The sequence below is a fragment of the Coturnix japonica genome, chromosome 7 (genome assembly GCF_054131305.1).
Source record: "Coturnix japonica strain WE chromosome 7, WE-NBRP24, whole genome shotgun sequence".
Taxonomy (NCBI): Eukaryota; Metazoa; Chordata; class Aves; order Galliformes; family Phasianidae; genus Coturnix; species Coturnix japonica.
Genome location: NC_140669.1, coordinates 14,521,088 through 14,535,580, shown reverse-complemented (window position 1 = coordinate 14,535,580; position 14,493 = coordinate 14,521,088). Strand labels below are relative to the sequence as shown.

The window sequence follows — 14,493 nt, the reverse complement described above, 5'->3', positions numbered from 1 at the left end:
GGCAGACGTCACCATTACTTGTGCTGACCGTGACCTTCCCACCTCCTGCAGGGCCTTGCTGTGGCTGCGCGTTTTCCTGCTCCTGAAATGTAGGGGAGGGTAAGAGAAGCTGAGAGGTAAGAAACTTTCCTGAATGGTCATATGTTTTGAAATGTTGTGCTATTTAAATATGACATCTTGACCACAGCAGTTACCCCAGCAGCTCTGTGTGGAAACTGCTTGGGTAGGTGCAGGGGGAACCTTTGAGCTGAAGTCTCACTGAACATCTTGACTGGTGCAGGTGAGCCAGAGAGGAGGGTCTGTGGGCAAAGCATTGCCACAAAGAGGTGATACAGCAAAGCTCAGCTAGGAGGGACTTTGCTTTCCCATATGTCTCTCCCTCACTCCCAAATTCTCTTGCACATCTTAATCTCCAACCTGTTTGGCTTCATTTGTTTGTTGTTCTTGAACAAATGAGATAGGAGAAGAAGCTCCTGTCTTTGAATGCCCATCATAAGGTTGGCAGAAACCCTGATCCTGCAGACACCATTGTGATCAGACATAGACTGGGGACCCACAGAGCTGATGTGCCATATACCACAGGCATCCCACGAGCTGCGATGAGTGAACACCTCATTTGTCTGCAGCAAGTGCTTTCTGCAAGCAGTCAGCATCGTGACAACAATAAAACCAATTCTCCTTCTGCTCCGAAAGTAGCTGCAAACAGATGGAGAAGATGAAAAGCAAGTCTGTGTGGCGAGCCTCTGCGGGATGCGGTGGTGCAAATGGTGTCATCGGAAGGAAAATGCAACCCCATCGCCCTCTGGTGGGTCTCCAGCACGGTGTTAGGGGGCCGCTCTGTGCCATTGCTGCAGCCCTGCTGGGCTGGTCGTAATGGGAGAGGTCATTTACTGCTGTGGGTTGTGATATGTAGCAGCTTCAGAAGCTCGCAGGCAGGTTTTGCAGCAGGCTGACTGAGCTGGGTGTACAGCACGGGTTTCTGAGCTGGCAGGACAGGCTTTGTTGTTTAATAACTGCTTGGAGGAGGTGCGGGCTGCGTGGTTGAGGGTAGGGCTGTGATTGTTGGTGCTCTTCTGAGTGGGGTGCCAAAGCAGCCCCTGCCCAGCGCTGCTTTGAATTAGATTTTTTGAAGCAACGTGCCTCTGATGGCAGCTTTGAAACTCTCCAATGACAGAAGCCAAATCTTCCGATGGCTGTTCCAGAGGCTGAGAGTGATGCTTTTTTTCCAGCATCATTTGCCTGCTTTATCTTCCAAGCAAAGTTGCTCTGCTCTGTGGATGCTGCTCCTCATCAGGGGCAGCTGTGGCACCGGTGCTGTTCTGTGACACAACCTGAGCTCTATGTACCCCAGCACCAATTTGACACGATTTGTTTCTATGAATTTCTTGATTGGTACCGATCTCTTAAAACTACTTATGTATCAACTGTTGTTTTCCCAGGGTTTACTTTCACACTGATAGGCCTATAATAATCCCATCTCTCCAATGAGATAGGCAAAGTATCACTTTTTTTTTCTTTCCCAGTCTCACTGGTTGTCTCCTGAAATTCAAGCCTTGCTGAAATCAGCACCAGTGGCTCAGAGGTTCCTCATGCTGGATCATCTTTGAGGCTTGAGGAGAAGCTGCAGGGATCTCTGTATGTGCTGATGTGAGGAGCTGATCCCCAGTGCTACACCTGACTGAGGAGACAGCAGCACCTCTGCGTGCAGCACATGACACACAGTTGTGGTTGAGCAAAGGCTGCACACATAGCGTGGTGTGGTTTAAGTGTCCTCATAAGATGAAACGAGGAGGATATCCTTACAGTTTCTGTATCCTTGTATAGATATCCTTGTGTAGTTTACGTGTAGATACATGTCAAACAGAACTGAAGTGCTTAATAACCTGTAAACCATGTAAAGAATCAGGAACATTCATTGGGAAAGGGCTTTGTTTGTGGACCAGCATTCAGCCTAGGAGGGCAAACTGTCAGAGATGAAGGGAATCTAAAATCCTTCCCCAAGTATGCAGGGCAAGTTGGTACGAAGGGTTTCTGGCAGAGCCTTTTCCAGGCGTATAACCCACCCCACAGCTCATGCTGGGAGGAACCACAGGGGAGCTCCATGGAGGTGTGGCCATGCAATCAATGCCTTTGACTTCCTCTTCCCCGTGAGCCCTGTGGCTGTGGAAGGGGCTGTCCCAGTGTTTTCCTGAGCCATCAGCATTTGATTAGAGGAGCACATTTGGGCAGGTGGCAGCCAGGCGAACTGACTGTTAATGGAGCTGGTCCTTGTGCCTCACCTGCCTTTTGGTCAAGTTTTCAGACGCAGAACAGAATTGTTTTGAATATGAGGTGTTTGATTTCTCCATTACCAACAGCTGTCCTATTCCTACAGTGTGCCAGGAATGCTTTTGTTCTTAGCGTTCCTTACAAAGTTTGGTTTCACTGCTAATGCTGCTGGCCTGCCTTGCTTCTCTATAGGTAATGAACCATCCCTAGCCTCTGTGTTTGGATTTACTATTCCTTCTCCCTCCGCTATGTTTCACCTCTTCCCATTTCTCTAAGCCAGGAGCAGGGATTGTAACAGCCATTCCCTTTTCCAGTTTCAGGATCCTTACTTAAAATATTCCCAAGTAATTGCTGGTGATTGTTTCCATTATGTTCAAATCCTGTCTTCTAGCTGATTCGGTCACTGCTGTTTTTAGCTTCAGAATGCTAAATGTAGTGCTTAGCTGGGTCTCTTTCTGTTTCCTTCTAACAGACATACAAGACAATTTGATGGCTGCTCCATTTCATGCTACTTTTAAATTTGAAAATATTTCCTATAGAAAACCCTGTGTAGAACCTACACCAAACCTTCTGTGCTGGCATTAAACAAGAATTCACCTCTGCAGCTCCTGGAAGCATGAAGCATTTGTTTTGGTGGTGTTTCTGGGATCAGCATTGGATATAGCAGCTGTGGCACAGGCTGCCCAGTGAGGTGGTGAGTCACCGTCCCTGGAGATGCTTGAGAAAAGGGTGGATGTGGCAGTGAGTGACACGACATAGAGCAGTCACAGGCATGGGCTGGCAGTTGGGCTGGATGGCCTTAGAGGTCTTCCCAACCTTAACGATTCTGTGATTCCTGGAAGATGAAGTGGCAAGTCTTCTCCTGCTCAGTTGTGCAATTCACCTGTTGCCGTGCCAGCATTTATCTTCCAGCCTGCTGCCACTTGGCAGCGCGGTGGCCAGCACTGACTTCTCGCAGTCCTGCCTTGGGTAGGAGATGGGTGCACTGCAGCAGGTAGGAGGTGCAGCTCCATTGATGGCCGTGTGGTTGTGAAATACTGTTTGTCTCAGCAGCTGCTCTGGATCCAGCGAATGGAAAAACAAACTGTCGTGTGGCTGTATCTGAACTTTGCGTGTAGATGTTAGACTGCTGCAATATGGGGAAAGAGGAAAGAAAATGAAGTGCTGGTAAAATAAAGCTGCTTGTCCCTTGGGCCAGCATGTGTCAAGGTGATTCCTTTACATCAGAGTGTTTGGAAAGGCTCTTGTTAAGAAGTATAACCTCTTATCTTCTGCAAAGACGTGATCCAACCCTGAGGTTACAGGAGAAGGGGATCTAGAGCTGTTTCTGTGCAGTTTCCCTGTGTCTGCCTGAGGGTGTGGGATGTGAGATGGATTCAGTCACAGTGAGAGCATGGGGGGCTGAGCAGTGGCTCCCAGAGCTGCCCCATTCTGTGCTGACTGCTTGGGGAGTCATGGAGAGGTAGTTACATCTTGGATGTAGTCTGCCCTAAATAAGGAATAGAAGACGCAGTGGGTCACTGTGGTTCTGCTTTTGAAGATTTGGGTCCCCTTTTTGGCTATGAAAATCAGAAATTGGGACTCTGACAGATCCTCCTTGGAAATGGTCCAAAAACATCTGCTTTGCTCTTCTATAGAAAAGGGAACCACTCTCTTAAAGATGCTTCTTCCTCTCTCTTTTCCCATAAAAGAGAAATAAGTGCAGCTCTGTGTACTGCTGCTCTCTGTGCCCAAGGCACAGGATGCTGATCCCGGAGACACAAGGACCCAGTTGGAGAGCCCAGCACAGTGTGTTGGGGTGGGAACCATCCCTTTGCTTCCTCATGGGATCAAGTGCAGGTTTATAGAGCTCTCTGCAAAAGAAGAGTTAACTCAAACTGTGCATGCAGAGCTGCTGCTGATCCACAAATGAGCGTGTTCCAACAGGAACAATAAATCTTGTCCGTACCTGCGCTTGCTGGAGCCAGATCCCAGCAGCACCAGCCACAGTTCCTACCTATCTCCACTCAGCGCTGCAGCCCTTTGCTATGTGAGCTCCTTCTGGGCTGCCTGGAGGTGCTCCTTCCCTCCTCTTCTTCCTTCAGCAGCATCAGCTAAGCCCTTATGTTCTTCATTTTTATTTCTTTATTTCCTTGTGACACAGACGTTCCTGATATTTCTGCTGCACTGCAGAGCAGCTGGAGGAGTTCAGCTGCAGGTGTGTTCCTACCACCCTCCCTGTGGCACTGATGCAGTGCAGATGACCATAAACCTGAAATCTGGATGGAGCAGATCTGATGGCAGCCACATGGGCGTGCTGGGTGCCAGTGGCCACTTGCAGCCTACCATCTCTTCTGCTTGGTCAGGAGGCTGATACTGAGGCTCTGCAGCGTGTCCAGAGAAAGGCAATGGAGCTGTGAGGGGTTGGGAGCATGGCCCTATGGGGAGCAGCTGAGGGAACTGGGATGGTTCTGTCTGGAAAAGAGGAGGCTCAGGGAAGACCTTATTGCACTCTACAGCTCTGAAAGGAGGCTGTGGCGAGTTGGGTTCAGCCCCTTCTCCCAGGTAACAGCCATAGAATGAGAAGTGATGGCCTCAGGTTGTGCCAGGGAAGGTTCAGGTTGGATATTAGGAAATAGTTTTTCTCGGTGATGCAGTGGAACAGGCTGCCCAGGGAGGTGGTGGGATAGATGTCACACTGAATTGCAGGGTCTAGAGTGGTCACATGCATGGGTTGATGGTTAGATTAGATGTTCTTAGTGTTTTTTCCCACTCCTTATGATTCTATTTCTTTAGGGTCAGTCTGGTGTGACATCGAGTGGCCTCTGAAGCTGTTGTTTGACTTTTTCTATTTTAGCTTCAGAGGAGGTGTTCTTATAGCTCCAAACTATTGTGAGAACATCTTTCACAGGCCTTTGCCTTGAAGCTGCAGCACTTTACGTGCTATGATCAGCCCTCCTGAGGTGAAGGCACAGCAACATCCTTTCTGCTTCAGCCCACCCCATCTGCTGGTTTGCATTCAGTCTTCTGGGTACTGCCCTGCTCCCTGATCCTCTCTTTCTTCTACTTATGATTCAAGAAACTTTTGTATTTACTGTATATAATTTAATAACACAGTCAATTTAAAGAGAAAAACAGTGTTTTAAGCTTACATTGTATTCTATTCCACTGCCCTCTTAAATAGTGTTCTTTCTCTATGACTCCGTGGCACTGAATTTGACCTATTTCTACTGCTTTATAAGGACACTGATTTCAACGCAAAAAGTTCACCAGCATTGAGATTACTCATTACTGTGCACAGCTACAGCACAGGGTGTTTTATTTTTTGACAGCTCCAGCTATGTAAGATTCTCTGTAAGCTGTGGGGACAAAGCAGCCATTTTAGCACAGAAGTGGGATGAACTTCCAACAGATGCATTTCCCAGGCAGGAACTGGTCTGTCAAATGCTGCCACTTTGCATGTGGTCAGGAATAAGACTGACTGTTGTATCTTTAATTATATATACTGAGTTGATAAAAAATGGCCAAGCTGACACAACAAAAGTATCCTTGATCTAAATACAAGTTTTTTTTTCCAAAGGAAGTCATAGCCTTTTGTGATGCTTTTGTATTCCAATAGGCATTGATTTCAGCCTGCCAGCTTGCATTGACTGTTGATGATAAGGAGATTTGATAACATGTTGGTTTTTAAGAAAGCTCTTTTCCCCCAGAGATGCATGGATTGCAGGTCAGGTCACCTTCGTAGGTTTGCCCTTCTGTGCTTGATGAAAGATTCAGTGTCTCCAGCCTGTATTTATTTTAGCCAATTTGCAAAATTAGCATCTAGATCCTTCCATGCAGAACTTTATTGGGATATATTCTCTCCATGTCCATTCTGAGAACTGAGAACCAGCTCTGTGTTGCAGGAACCCAAGGAGTGATTTTCCTTCATCTGCTTGTCTGGTTTGGTGCACACACACCCAGCCAACAAACAAGGCCTGTTCCCTTTACAAAGAAACATGGGTTTATTTATTACAAGTCATTTTGCTCGTACATTTGACTTCTAAATTATCCTTGGCATTAAAGCCTCATCTGCTTTGCAGATGGAAGGCAGTGCTTACCAAACAGTCTTTATTGTCTGGGGTGTCCCCAGCCTACAGTCAAACCATTTTGATGTCCTTCTGACCACTTTCATCTTAACGTTGTCCCTGAGGCTCAGCTGGGCTCCCTGGATTTCCCAGGCAGGCAGTAGTCAGCATGCTCTCTGCAAGCTGTGATGAGCAGAGATGGGGCTCTTCTCTCGAGCTGGTTGGAAGTCATGTATGGTTTGAAAATCGTATTAGCTGAAAATCATCTGTTGTTTCTACATCAATAGCCCTAATGGTGGAAGGAAAAAGAACAACCGCTGCTCCTAATGAGATCATCCGCAGAAAGACCGTAGCCTTCCTTACCAGCTGGATGCATGGAGAGGAGTGGAGGAGGGACCTCTTTCCAGGTATACAAGTCAATGTGTTAGCATTTCAAAGGTCAAGTTTTTCTTAATGTGCACACGTGATGCCACGTTTCTTCCTGGTAATTGCTGGTCTTCTGACTTTTGTCTCATGTTTCAAACAAATTTTTGGCAAAACTGCTAATGAGTCTCTGACGTGACCTTGAACTCAGCTCTTGTTCTAGGATCCCCCTTCAAGTTCAGCTCTTCACTGGCACTACCTGGAATGTGCAACTGCTCAGAAGTCAAATGGTTGGGGTTATTCAGTAGTAATTAGATTTGATTTTAGGTTTGTTTTGGATAAGACTTTACTGTGAAGACCTTCACCATTCTCTTCACAGATGCTGTCGATGCCATCCTCATTTGTCACTGTTCATTATTGGCTTAAGCAAGATGCACGGAACCAGCTGGAAGCACCTCCTTGATACATGCAAGCTCTGTTTTCAGATCTACCCACCATTCTGTCCACAATGACCAAGTAGGTCCAGCCAGTCTTCAGCTGACTGGGGCGAATGGTGTCCAAAAAAACATGAGCATTCCTTGTGGTACTGGGGGCAGCAATGGGGTGGGTTTGCTGGTTCCTGCCTCAGACCTTGCTCCAGTAGGAGCACAGTGGCTGGTTGGCACAAGGCTTCGTGTCCTTCTTGTTTGGCTAAAGAATGACTCTGGAGGGACAGATCACAGCTGAAAAGGGCCCGGGGCAATCAGCAGTGTGTGCTGTCAGACAAGCTCAAATGCATACAGAATCATGAACTTCAAGGTATCTCATATACTTCGGTTAGTAACTCATTTTCTTTCTGAGCCCCTTTGATTAAGCATCGATGTTCTGGATGAACCAAAACGTATATTAATCTCTTGTGCATTTTTTTCCACACAGTTTTGACTATTCCCCCTTTAGTTTGATAGTCCAGAAAATATCCCTTTATTGTACAATAGTTCCTTATCAGCCTGCACTAGACATTACATTATGCACTTTCATTCTGTGTGTCTTGTTTCTCTCTGAAGATAACAGTCCTAATCTTTTCCATCTTGTGTGAATTGTCATGTGCTTGATCCTTTGCTTGTTGTTGCTCTTTGAGACTGAGTTCCCAGTCTCCTTGAGATGGCTGGAGATGGCTGGTCCGCAGACCTATGTTAAGACGCTCCATTGTTTCATCGTTCTTTGTCTCCAGTGAAGGGCGGGTAACTCTGATGTTTTTGATCATGAGACTGCAAAACCTGAAATGACTCTTAAAAAAAAAAAAAAAAGTCCCCCTTAATTGCTGTGTTGAGCAAATAACAGTGCAAATGAACCAAGAACTTTTAAGAACTTCACCAGTTCAAGAATCTCTCCCTGTCTTTGGTCCATCTGTGCCCTCCTCCTCCTCCTCTTCACTACCAAATGAAGTCTTCTTACTGGCTTTCACAGATTCACATTTTCATGCTCTCTTGGCCTTCCCTACTGATTCAAGTAATGCACAGAAACTTCAAATTTAACACAATAACCTTATCCTTGTCTATAGGAATGTATTTCACGGACTTCATTGCCCTCAGCAATTTTCACGTCCTCTCCAAATGGCTTTTTTGGTTTTGTCTTCCAGTTTTAACTTCAAGTGCCTGGTTCACAAATACCTCCTCCGTTATCACTGCAGTGCAGTTCACTACAGTGAAGTGATAATGCACAGGTATCCCACCTGCTCTTTCAGTCTTTGAATTTTGCTTTTAGTTGGGTAATTGTGAGACTCATGAAGGGGTGTGCATCTGAATTTTAAATACAGTGGTTACTTTGTGTGAACTCGGTGTATGTTAGCTGGTGTGATGCAGCATACAGCACTTCAGAGTAAACCAAGAGTACTGACACAAAGTGGGTACGAAGTAGCTCGCCTATTGCTTCTTACTCTATGCTGAGTAACCCTCCCATAGTGGGCAAGGCTCTAACTAAAGGTTCAGCTAATGCTTTCTTTTTAATTTGATCCACTCTAAGACTTCAAGCTAGAGGAGTCAGCTGGAGTGGGACACTGGGGAAAGGTTAAGATGAATTAAGTAAAGGTGTGACGTTAAATTGCATTAGTTAAAGCCCACCAAATCCCTGTATGGATGCTCTCCCTCAAAGACCTAAAATATCCAGAGCTTCCTTTACATTTTATTCTGAAAGGCTTAATCCTAAAATGTTTATGCTGGGAGCTTAAGGCCTTCTTGCCCTCCTGTCTTCAGTTAACTCAAATGCCTTAGCTAGACAGCAAATCTCAGGTAAGAGCAGCTGGTTTCCTGCTCTGCTTACAGCTTGTGTTTTAAGGCAGAGAAATTGATTCTCTAAATTCTACCTCACCGTGTCATTTGAACAATTTATGCTAGGAAGAGCACTATGTTATCATTTATGTTGCTTTTTCTGTCTATTAGGCATCTCAGCATGGGATATCAAACATCCTCTTTCCTTTTAATCTGGAGATTTATAATGTTAATTTTACAGGAATGCCATGTGGGACCAAGACAAATACATTACAGATATCTGAATGTCTTATGTCTAAACAAAACCTGACACTGACTTGCTGCCTTTCTGTTTCCAGGCAGATAGATCTCATATCAAACCATTACTTTTCATTTTCTCTGGAATTTTTGTGATGTCTTCAGATCACATTTATAAAATAGGCAAGCAACTCAATTCAGGCACGTTTGCACCATTAAAAACCAATCTGGTGTGAAGACTTCAAGGCTTCGGGAACAGCGTTCTCCTTTAGTGAGATCTAGGAGCAGAAAAGATTGAAAAACTGGATGGAAGGTTCTCAAGCTTTTACCAGCTCATGTTGAAACCTCAGGTGTTCATCTAGGCCCCTCTGAAACACTGTTCATTGTAACACTTGCACAAACTAACATTAGCTAGGGCTGCAGCAGGTTGAGGGGAAGAGAAACTGAAGAAGTTATTTGGTTTTATTTCTGCTTTAGTAACCGATAGCTTCATGTAATTAAATGGGATATTTGTGTGGAGAATGCCTTGTTTGGAGTCACAGAAGATTGGTGATGTATGGAAACCAAACATGCCAAGTCTTAATTCTTTGCTTTAAGTACAACACTCCTCTTCATATTATACCAGTAATTGCTAAACAACATTATTGAAAAGCAGGTTCTAATTTTAGAAATTTAAAAGGTTGAAAAAGCCTGGAGGAATCCCAGGCATATATATATATATATATATATATATACAGACTGGGAGGAGCAGTACTTGAAAGTAGCCCTGTAGAGAAGGACCTGAAGTCCTGGTGGATTGAAAACCTTATCATGAGCCAGCAGTGTGCTTTTGGAGCTTGGAATGCAAATGGTATCCTGGCCTCCGTCATAAGAGGGGTGGCCAGCAGGGAGAGGGAGGTGACTGTCCCTCTCTACCCTTGTGAGGCCCCATCTGGAGCACTGCATCTGGGCCTGGAGTCCCTAATACAAGACAGGGAGCTGTTGGAAAGGGTCCAGAGCAGGGCCATGAAGATGACCAGAGGGCTGGAGCACCTTCTCTGCACAGACAGGCTGAGGGAGCTGGGCTTGTTTAGCCTAGAGAAGAGAAGGCTACAGGGTGACCTCATTGCAGCTTTCCTGTTTTAGCCTTCCAGTACCTAAAGGGAACCTACAAACAGGAGAGGAGTCAGGTCTTTACAAGGGCAGATAACAGCAGGACACAGGGAAATGGCTTTAAGTCGAGGGATGGAAGATTTAGGTTGGATGTAGGTGATCTCCAAGGGTCCCTTCCACCCCTTAAGATTCTGTGTGTGGTTCTGTGATTATTCAGCAAGCAGGTTAATGATGCTCCTTGTAGAACTAAATGACTGCGTGAGCTGTAGCCACGTTTTATTAACTTCTTCCTCTGTTCGTGCAGAGTGCGTGCAATTATTTTGAAATATACTTATTGCATAAAGTCAGGGCAGATCTTCAAACCGGGTCTTCATGTTGTCAACTCTTTCTTAATGCGGTTTATTACACCATAACTAAATGGCACCATCTATGACCTGCACAGGGCTGCAGAATCTTATTAAGGCACATCGTCAAAAGGAACTAGAATGAACTAGTGAAGTAATTTAGTGTTGCTCACTCACCAGGCAGATGTATCCTCATCCTACCAGGACCCAGCATAGGGCATAAGCCTTGTGGTGAGGACAGGGCGATCCTGTAGGACAACCTGGGAACAACTGAGCCTCTGGCAAAACGCTTTGGGCTGCTGCTGATTGAGTGAGTCACAAAGCTGAGCCTTGTGGAGCTGGTCAGTTTCTCCCAGTACAGCTTACGTGGATTTTGGCTTCGATCCAGCGAAGCACTTAAGCACATGCTTAATAATAAGCAAGTGACATCAAGCAATTTAGTTAAGCACGTGTTTAAGCGTGGCGTTGGGCTAAAGACTTTATTTAGAGAAACATGGGAGTGTTTGTAAGCCCTAGAAGAAAATGAAGCTGAAGGCTTCATGAGGAACCACGACACAAAGTTGTGGAGGTGTGCATGCTTTGGGTGCAGAGCTGTTCCAAGGAACCTGAGGAGATCTGGCCTCCAGCAGTTCCCCATGTTGTTTGGAGTCATGGAGATCACAGAGGTGACAGTCTGTTGATCTTGGATTTCTGGCTGGACACCGAGGCATCCCATGGCTGCTGTCCCTATGTGCACACTGCTGGCTGGGTCCAGGTGGGCACACAGGCTGGGGGAATTGTTAAGGTTGTAAAAGACCTCTATGATCACACAGACAAACCATCAGGACGTCCCCATTGTGTCCCTCAGTGCCACATCTCCACGGTTCTTGAATGATGCCTCCACCACCTCCCTGGGCAGCTGTGCCACTGCATCACCACTCCTTCTGAGAAGAAACATCCAACATGAGCTTCCCCAGCACATCTTAATGCCTATTGCTGCCACCTGGGAGAAGAAGCCAGCCTTGCCACAGGGAGATGGAGAGAGTGCTGAGGTCTCCCTTGAGCCTCCTCCAGCCTGCACAATCCCAGTCCCCTCAGCCGCTCCCCATCAGATGAGTTCTCCAGATCCTTCACAGCTGTGCTGCCCTCTGGACCCGATCCACGGCCCCGCTGAGTTTCTTGCAGCGAGGGGCCCAGCACCGGTGCCAACTACAGCCATGGTGGAGCCGTCTGCTGAGGGCTGTGTGAGGAGACACATCGTCCGTGGAACACACGGCGACACGGCCGTGTCCCGGCGGGGAGAGGGGATACGCAGCGTAGTTCCCTCCGGCACCGGGCACTGCTGGGACCTCATCCTCGCGCACCTTGTTCGGGAAGGAAGCCGAGCATGGGATCGAAGCGAAGGAGCGTATCGCTCATCCCGCCCTCGCTGCCCGCTCCCGTGTGTGTGCCGCGCTCCGTCCCGCTGTCCCTCATATCCCCGCTGTCCCTCTCACAACCCCGCTGTCGCTCCGCTCCCGGTCCCGCCGGTCCTCCGGGCGCCTTCCCGTGGTGCACCGCGTCGCGGCGGCGCTCTGTCCGCGCTGTCGCTGTCAGGCCAGCAGGAGGCTCCGGCTCAGGCTGGGGCTGGGGCTGAGGCCGGCGCCGCCGGAGCAGGAAGGAGCCGCCGCCGCCAACTTCCTCTGGGCTCCCCTCCTCCCCTCCCCCCCCTGCCGCCGCCGCCGCCAGCTCCCCTGCCGTCCCCTCCCCCTCGCCCCGCCATGCCCGGGGCAGCGGCACGGCCGCTCTGAGCCGCCACAAGCCGCCGCCGCCGCGTCCCGGCCCGGCCCGGCCCGGCCCGCCTTGTCGTCGCAGCTCCGCGGCCGGTAAGTGCCGGCGAGGGGCAGCGGGAGCCGCGCGGCTCCGACCGGGCCCGCCCGCCCGCCGTGCCGGGGTGCAACCGGGGAGGGGGGAAGGAGAGGAGGAGCGGGGAGCGGCGCCTCGCGGCTCGGTCTCGGTCTCGGCGCGGCGGCTCCGCGTAGGCCGCGCTTGGCGCCGGGGAGGCCGAGCCGAGGCAGGAGGCGGCGGGAGCGCTGCCGCCCCGCTGTGCAGCCGGGCCCGGGCCTGCGGGAGCGCACGGCAGCGCAGGGGCCGCCCGGGAGGGGTCGGAGCCGACGCGAAGCGCCCGGAGCGCCGTGCGGCCGCTGACAGGCGGACAAAGGGCCGCGGGCGGGCGGGCCGCGCTCCACGGTTCTCCCCGGTTCTCCCCGGTTCTCCCCGGGCCCATTGTTCGCCGTGGGAGCGGTGAAACACGCCGGGTCGTGAGGGTGCAACGGGCCTTCCCTGCCCCGAGCCCGGAGCCCGGAGCCCGGAGCCCTCCTCGGGGCCGAGCGCGGCGAAGCCTTCCTTGGGCGGCTCGTAAAAAGGGAAGGCGTTCGCGTTGCGGGCTGAAACGATCGCTCCGATCAGCTCGTTTTCATGCAGTGTCGGGTGCTGCTTAGAGGTGTTTTTGCGCAAGGGCTGGAGCCCGGCGATGGCAGCTGTGGGTTTGCGTTGGAAGCCTACCTGGAGCGTGACCTCCCTGTGCGTGTGCACATGTGACAGCCCGGACCGGGAGCTGTAGGTGGGACACAGCTTTCATTTCATTGCCCTCCAGCGGCACCGTGACCTCCGGTACCGGCACATCGCGGTCTCCTCGCAAATGGGATCTCGGTGGCTTTGTTTGCTGTAGTTGCCCGCAGATGACAGGCGGGTTGTGTGTGCTGGTTAACAGCGTGTACCTGGGCCTGCCCTGCTTCTACATCTTGAAGTGCCCAGCTCAGGTTTCGCTCCTGTAAGTGATACAGCTTTCACTCCGGGTGCGTTTGAGAGGAGAAAAGGTGGAAGGGTGCTAACCTACATAATGTTCTGCAGGCATTCTTAATGCTTCTTCTCAAAACCGGACTAGATACGTTAATGGCCAGAACTAGACTCCAAATCTCTGCTGCCAGGAGGAAACATGAGGTACCTCCAGGCAGTGCTGGTTGTCCAGCATCCAGCCTCAGCGTGCTCCTGGTGACAGCTGTCAGCTGTGGAACGGTGGCGGTGCAGGGCAGCCCCCAGCGCTGCAGCTGGTGTCTGTGGGCACCGCTGCTTCTCAGTGCGTGCGGTTCAGTCAGGCCCATGATGGAAGCAGCCTTGCTCTTGTTGCAGTGACCAGGGAAAGTTGTAATAGATTAATTCTTCTCTTGCACCGTTTCCCTTAAAACACACAGTTCTTGTGTGGAACATCCAGCGGAATGTATGTGTGCTCACTCTGCAGAAGTATTTTCTTTGTCGTTGTTTCTGCGTGCCTGCAAGCTCCTCAAGTGTGTGTGTGCTTAGTGAGCTCATGGAGCTGAGTAAAGCTGAAAAAGACGAGGCTGGCCTCTTGTACTTAGCTCTCATCTACTTGTTCTGTCTTCGCTCCTGGGGCTAAGGCCTGACTTAACAGCTGGATGTGTAATCTGCACCTTAGTTATTGTCCTTCACGTGTTCAGTTCCTGCCATATGGAAAACTCTATTGATGAAAAATCCCTAACATAATGGATCATGAAATCAGATCATAAGTAGATAAGTCGATACTTGAAGACCAGAATGATTTAAAAAATATTGTCTGAGAGAAAAATTACTCCAAATGTTCCAAGTTACATTGCAGGCTGAATTGTTCACCTGAAGGAGCTTTTTGTAGTATTATGTGTTTTCTTAAAAGGTGGTTTTCATGCTCTGTTCAGTTACACATTCATTGATATTACGATTGAAGCAGGAGCTTGCATATGATGGAGAGAGTTGGCGTGATAAAACCGCAGAGGGTGGGAATTTGTGCTTCCAGTTGTAAACGTCTGTGTAGCAGTAATGTTACAGCTGAGTTATGGGAGGGTTCAGAATTTACACCTCCAGTGAAATATGATAATGCTACAG

General features: G+C 49.0%; 1 protein-coding gene across 12 annotated transcripts in view; it reads left to right on the top strand.

Annotated features, from left to right (window-relative positions):
- The first annotated feature begins 12,143 nt into the window (after positions 1-12,143).
- The window catches only part of ZNF148 (zinc finger protein 148), a 34,402-nt gene continuing 32,052 nt past the window's right edge, over positions 12,144-14,493 (top strand). For 3 of the 12 annotated variants that reach the window (XM_085552375.1, XM_085552374.1, XM_085552369.1), the window contains exon 1: positions 13,372-13,387. The gene's annotated coding sequence lies outside the window, so the exon portion shown is untranslated. Of the gene's footprint in view, positions 12,441-13,062; positions 13,178-13,370; positions 13,388-14,493 lie in introns of those variants that run through there. The other 9 variants (XM_085552371.1, XM_015868717.3, XM_015868716.3 and 6 more) reach the window with 9 other exon arrangements.